Below are 7,399 nucleotides of genomic sequence, written 5' to 3'. Positions count from 1 at the left end.
CTTTCCTGCATGCCACAAATGCTAGATTCAGAAGTCCTCTGGGGGGGGGGGGGGGCGGAGAGACAGGCAATCTGTTTTTGCAGCCAGCACGGGAACACTCCTCGGAAGCGTGGGGGCTGCTTTGCCATGGGGTGGATGTGTGCCCCACATTCCCAGGAGGTGTGGGCGGAGCAGGGAACAAGTTTAGTAGGGTGACAGTCGTCCCAAACGCGTTCTCCCCAAAGAGTGGTTTCTCCTGTTTTTATGGACAGGATGGTAGTAAAATCCTGGGATGGAAAGACTACCTGGAGCGCTGAGAAGTAAGATCGAGAAGGCTCAGAGAAAGTGGGTGGAGGGTGGAGCTCTGGTCTGTCTCCTCGGCTACTAACCCTAGCCCCAGATCGAGGATGGAGAGCCTCATGCCCAGTGAAATGCGAGAACGTCTGCCCTCCTCACCTAACCCGAGGCCAGGCCCTCCCCCAGCCAGAGCCTTTTGCTCACAGGCTCATCCTCAGCAGGTGGTGAGAAATCTAGCTCAGGCCTGGAGACAAGTATCTATCCATTAATAATAATAATAATAAAGTTCGCTTAAGTTAAAAAAAAAACAGTTTTAAGAAATAATTCACATATCATTTTAAAGTATACAATTCAATGGATTTTAGTATATTCACCGAAGTGTGTAACCATCACTACCTTCAATTTTAGAACATTTTCAGCACTTCAGTAAGCAACCCCATATCCTCTAGCTGTCCCCATCCTAGCTCCCCAGTCCGGCCCTAAGCAACCACTAATCTACTTTCAGTCTCTATACATTCCCCTACTGGGGACTTTCATATGAACGCAATCATAGGACCTGTGGTCTTTTGTGACTGGCTTCTTTCCCTTAATGCTTTCAAGATTCACCCATGTCCCACCCTGTATCATTACCTGATTTCTTTTTATGGCTGATTAATATTCCATTGTATGGATTTTCTTCATTTTTGAACAATGGTGGAAAGGTTGGCATTTAAAAAAAAATTTGCCAAAAACTGTTTTTGTTAAAGATTTTATTTATTTATTTGATAAAGAGAGACAGATAGTGACAGAGATAGCAAGAGAGAGCACAAGCAGGGGGAGAGGCAAAGGGAGAGGGAGAAGCAGGCTCCCCGTGGAGCAGGACCCTGGGATCATGACCTGAGCCAAAGGCAGATGCTTAATGGACCGAGTCACCCAGGTGCCCCCAAAAACTATTTTTTAAAAGGGAACTAATTTTAAAATACACAAAGCATAAAAATGATCAGACTTGCCAAGCGAATGTTTCTGTCTGAGAGTACTCACTGCAAGAACTGGTCAGAAACTTCTGAGAGCTGAGCACAGAGCAGATTCCCCACATGGACAGAAATAAATGAAGGTAAGATCATTCTGCCCAACTTCGCCTCCATGTCGGAATCCCTTCTACAAAACCCCAGCTCCTATTTGAAGATTTCTTGCATCAGAATGTGTTTTCTTCACAAGGCAACCCATTCGACTTCCTGTCAACTCTCAAGGCTAGGACTTTGTCTTAAATATTGTTTCTGTCCCTGTTGGGTATTGCTGGAGTGGTGGTGGTTTAGGGGACTATTTTTCTGGTTAAATGGTGAGGTGGGAGGGAAGGAAGTGAAATGAGTTGCCCTTTCTCTATTTACTCTAGAAATCCCCTGCTGGGAAATTAGTAGTGGGTTAGACACGAACAAATAGACTATTGGCAGATTTGTAGTCCAACATCTTAATGTGACATTGATTGGCTTTTTAAAGACTTTGAGAGGTGACAAAGATCAAGTCAGGATATTATGGGAAAATGCTTTAAAAACCAAACAGTACTATGCAGACAGGAGGAAAGGGCATTATTAACACCATGATTGGTGGGTTAGGCCTGTGTATGATGTAGGGTGGCTTTAAGGAGGCAGATGTATAAATACGAGGTGGATGAACTTGGAAGGGAGGGTGAAGTTATAGGTGAACAGTTGGAGATCTCTAGCAGGAGAGAAGCCTGACATACCCCAGGCTGACATTAACTTTGTAATTACTTTGGATGAAGACAGGCTTATTGTACATGATACAAAGCTGGATGGGAGTGCAAATTCAATAGAATTTGGAGGACAAGTAGAGACAAGCCAGAGACAAATGTTTCTGACAAATGACAATATGCAATTCGACAGAGATAATCGTGTGCCTGTGTTCAGTTCAGAGTTCAGTGTGGGGGATGCCTGGCTCGACAGCCATTTGCATGTAAAGGATCTGGGGGTCTCAGATGTATGCAACCTCACTTGTCCCAGTGTGTGACCGAAATGGTAAAAATGTCAACAATTATTAATGCCTCATGGCACTGTATAATGCATTACATGGTGTGGTGTCAGAGATCACAGAACAGCAGTCTGTGGAACAAATCTAGCTTCCTGACAGGTTTTGTTTGGCTTTCTAGCACTGACCGGCCCAGCGTTCAAAACATTTTTAATCATTTGCCTACATCTTGGGAGATTTTACTGAAATGTCCAGATTTCAACTTTCTAATGAAAAATCAGAGACGTTGGCCATCTGGGGCTCCTATTCCCACATAGCAACATTAGCTGCCCTCTTTGGATTGGCCATGTGATCTTTGGTTCTCTAGGGTCCCCCCATTCTTCATGAATCCACAGAACAGAGGTAGGTGCCAACTACCATTCCTTTTACCTGCTTGCTTTGCTGTTTTCTTAACCCCTGACTCATTTCTCTCCCGTGCGCCCCGTAGACACTGAACATGTGGTCTCCGTGTGGATCAGGGAGGAAATACTCCTGTTGAACTCTCAGTAAGTCAGAACTCAGCCTGAGAGCTGGGAACTGTATGGATACAACCTATTTAAAATTCAACAGAACAAAACTCCTGTTCTTTTTTTTTTTTAAAGATTTTATTTATTTATTTGACAGAGAGAGACACAGCGAGAGAGGGAACACAAGCAGGGGGAGTGGGAGAGGGAGAAGCAGGCTTCCCGCCGAGCAGGGAGCCCGACGTGGGGCTCGATCCCAGGACCCTGGGATCAAGACCTGAGCCGAAGGCAGACGCTTAACGACTGAGCCACCCAGGCGCCCCCAAACCCCTGTTCTTTATTATGGAAGATATATCCCAAAGTAGGGGAGATAGTATATATACCCCCACCCCGTGTATCCATCCATTATTACTTCCAAGACTTGTCAGCACTGTTTCACATATGCATTTCCACAACATTTCCCCCTACCCCTGCACCGTGGTCACTGGAATATTTTAAAGGAAACCCCAGATATGGTTTAATTTATCTTGTGAACACTTCAGTATGTATACCCAACAGCTAACTACTTAAAAAAAAAAAGCATAATCATGGTATCATTATTACACCTTGTAAGATTAATAATGCGCCTGCATCACCTAATTCCTAGTACGTGTTCAGATTTCCACACTTATCCCTGAAAGGTATTTTTGCAGTTGGTTTGCTTGAATCATGATCCAAACAAAGTCCACCCATTGCATTTGACCGACATATCTCTTGTTTCTCTTAATGTATACCAATTCCCTTTCTCCCCACTCCGTTTTATGATATTTATTTGTTGATCTGCAGAATTTCCCACAGAATTTGGCCAATTGCACCCTCAAGACACCCTATAACAAGCTCTTTGATCCCTCCTGACAATATGCTCTAGAAGCTTGATAATATTGATTCAATTTTTTTTTTTTTTGCAAAATTATATTCTAGGTGGTACTATGTACTATTGCATCACAGGAGAAAGTACATAATGTTCCACATTTCATGATGTTAATTTTATTGGTGACTTCAGATGTGGTCAACCTAATCCATCCATTATTAAATTCTGCCTCAGCCTTTAACCTAATGGTTTCAGCAGCCATGGATGCTCTTTGTCTAGAGTTATCATTTTATTAAGGACTACACAATAGTGATTTTCTAATTCTATTATTCGTTCTGCATTTATGACTGTGATTCTAAGGAAAAAAAACAACCCCCCCCCCTTTTTTTTCTATTGACTATTTGGTTTTCCTCAAGCACAATTCACTTTAGAAAAGCCTGGATAATATTGTTTGATTCTTTTCCTTTTTCTACGAATCTTTAAGAATAATAAGTTGACACCCTCACAATTCCCAAAGGTGACCAATTAGTTTTTTATTTTACAGGGTTTTTTTGAACAATAGTTTACATACAACGAACTACGTAATGATGTTGAGTAGTCTTTTGAGTGCTTATTAGATATTCATATATCTTTGTTGAATTGTCCATTCAAATCTTTTGCCCCCCCCTTTTTTGGTGTGTGTGTGGGGTTGTCTCATTATTTTTATTTATTTTTTAGAGAGAGACAGAGTGTGTGCCCCTGCACACTCAAGGGCTGGGGTGGGGGAGGGGCAATGGGAGAGGGAGAGAGAATCTCAATGAGACTTTATGATGAGCACAGAGTGGGAGGCAGGGCTCAGTCTCACAACCCTGAGCCGAAATCAAGAGTTGGACGCTTAACGAACTGAACCACCAGGCACCCCTGTCTTTAATTTTTGAGTTGCAGATCTAATTCCTTTATTGGATATATGCTTTGTAAATAATTTCTCCTAGTTTGTGGCTTGGGTTTCTTCTTTTTTTTTTTAAAAGTAGGCTCCTTGCCCAAGATGGGGCTTGAACTCTACACCCTGAGATCAAGAGTCACATGCTCCTCTGACTGAGCTATCCACCTGCCTGTGTTTTCATTTTCTTAACGGAGTCTCTTCAAGAGCAAACTTAAAGTTTTGATGAAATTCAATCTGTAAATTTTTTTCTATTATGGATGGTAGTTTTGGTGTCATATCTAAGAAATCTTTGCCTAATCTGAGAACATCAAGATTTTATTCTATGTTTTAGCTCTTACAATTAGGAGTTCATTTTTGTGTATGATGTAAGTAGAGGTCTAATTTTGTGTGTGTGTGTGTGTATGGATAGTCAATTCTGGCACCATTTATTGATATATTTATATAATATATAATATATGTATATAACATATTATAATATATTATATTATCCTTTCCTGATTGAATTGCTTTGGCACCTTGTCAAAAATGAATTGACCATAAAAATGTGTTGGTCTTTTGCTGGACTATCATTCTATTTTTTTTTTTTTAAGATTTTATTTATTTATTTGACAGAGAGAAACACAGCAAGAGAGGCAACACAAGCAGGGGGAGTGGGAGAGGGAGAAGCAGGCTTCCCGCCGAGCAGGGAGCCCAATGAGGGACTCGATCCCAGGACCCTGGGATCATGACCTGAGCCGAAGGCAGACGCAGAGGGAGAGAGAAACTCAAGTAGACTCTGCGCTGAGTGCAGAGCCCCACACTGGGCTCAATCTCATGATCCAGAGATCATGATCTGAGCTGAAACCAAGAGTTGGATGCTTAACCAACTGTGCCACCGAGGCACCCTTAGGCCTTTAATTTCTTTCAGCAATGTTTTGTAGTTTTCAGGGTGTAAGTCCTGTATTATTTCTTTGTTAAATACTTGGCAGAAGTCACTAGTGAAGCACTGTGGGTCTGCAGTTTTCTTTGTGGGAAGGTTTTTTTTTTTAACCCTATAAATTCAATTTATTTAGTAGATATGGGGTTATTCAAGTGATCAGTTCTTGAGTGAGCTTTGGTATTTTGTGTTCTTCAAGAAATTTGTCTTTTTTGTTAAATTTGTTCAATTTAGGGGCACCTGGGTGGCTCAGTCATTAAGCATCTGCCTTCGGCTCAGGTCATGATCCCAGGGGCCTGGGATCGAGCCCCGCATCAGGCTCCCTGCTCCGCGGGAAGCCTGCTTCTCCCTCTCCCCCTGCTTGTGTTCCCTCTCTTGCGTTCTCTCTCTCTGTCAAATAAATAAATAAAATCTTTTAAAATATTTGTTCAATTTATTGGCATGAAGTTATACATAATATTCCCTTCTTGTCTTTAGGGTCTGTAGTGATGTCCTCGCAAATTTCTGATATTGGTAATTTGTATCTTTTTTTATTTTTCTTCCTGATCAGTCTAATAAGAGGTTTTTCACTTTCATTTATCTTTTTCAAATATCCAGTTTTCAGTTTCATTTCATTTCAGTTTCATTTCATGTTCTCAATTGTTTTCCTGCTTTTCATTTGATTTTGATGTATGTGAAGAGAATGCGTATTGTGCTGTTGTCGAGCAGAGTGTTCTGTCAATGTCAATGATATCAAGTTGGTTTCTAGTGTTGCTCAAGGCTTCGATAGCTTTGATTTTCTCTCTACTTGTTCTGTCATTGAGAGAAGGGTATGAAAATAACCAACTACGATCATAGATTTTTCTATTTCTCCTTTTAGTTCTGCCTTTTCCTGCTTCATGTAGTTTGTAGCTCTGTTATTGGCTGCATCGGTGTTTAGGACTGTTATGTTCTCATGATTCATTGGCCCAGCTATCACTGTTGATGCTTGATCTGTCTCATGTTTGGCCAGAGAAAGTGCCCATAAAGTTGGCTCCTGGGTCTTTTTGACATAATCTTAGATCTTTTTATTTTTTTATTTTTAAAAGATTTTATTTGTTTATTTGACAGAGAGAGACAGAGAGAGAGGGAACACAAGCAGGCAGAGTGGGAGAAGGAGAAATAGGCTCCCCACTGAGCAGGGAGCCTGATGCGGGGCTCGATCCCAGGACCCTGGGATCATGACCCGAGCTGAAGGCAGACGCCTAACGACTGAGCCACCCAGGCGCCCCTAATCTTAGATCTTTGATAGTCTTCTTGTTCCCAGCATAACAAGATATTCCAGAATACATTTTGTATTTTTCTTTCTTCAATCCTGGAATTGGCTATTTCTCCTAGGAGTCTGGTTCTTTTTGCTGGGAAATGTTCTTATTTAGGAGACCACAATCTATGTGCTAGAATCGATTGTTGCTACTCTGTGGTTATCATATTTCAAAGTCTTTTCAGTGGACAGAACTAAGAAATGCATACTTTTTAAAAAGAGAAAAATAAAGTCTGAGTTTATAGTGATATTTCCATTTAAAATTACAAAATTTATGCCATCAAATTTTATATTTGGATGCCTTTTGTCTTGTTCTGAAAATATTAGCTCTTTACAACTCTTACATAATTACTTAATTTACTTATTTGCTTTATCCTACTATGCACACACACACACACACACGTTTCAAAATAATATTATCAGGGCACCTGGGTGGCTCGGTTGGTTAAATATCCAACTCCTGATTTCAGCTCAGGTCATGATCTCAGGGTTGTGAGATGGAGCCCTGCATCGGGCTCCACGCTGGGCATGGAGCCTACTTAAGATTCTCTCTCTCCCTTGCCCTCTGCCCCTCCCATCCCCCCTCATCGCATGCTCAATAAATAAATAAATAAATAATGCTATCAATATTATTTCTAACAATAAGATTATTGATTGCAGTTTAAGATTCCTTTGTGATTCCTTTTGTCCT

The sequence above is a fragment of the Halichoerus grypus genome, chromosome 10 (assembly GCF_964656455.1).
Source record: "Halichoerus grypus chromosome 10, mHalGry1.hap1.1, whole genome shotgun sequence".
In the NCBI taxonomy this organism is placed as follows: Eukaryota; Metazoa; Chordata; class Mammalia; order Carnivora; family Phocidae; genus Halichoerus; species Halichoerus grypus.
This window is presented reverse-complemented; position numbering follows the sequence as displayed.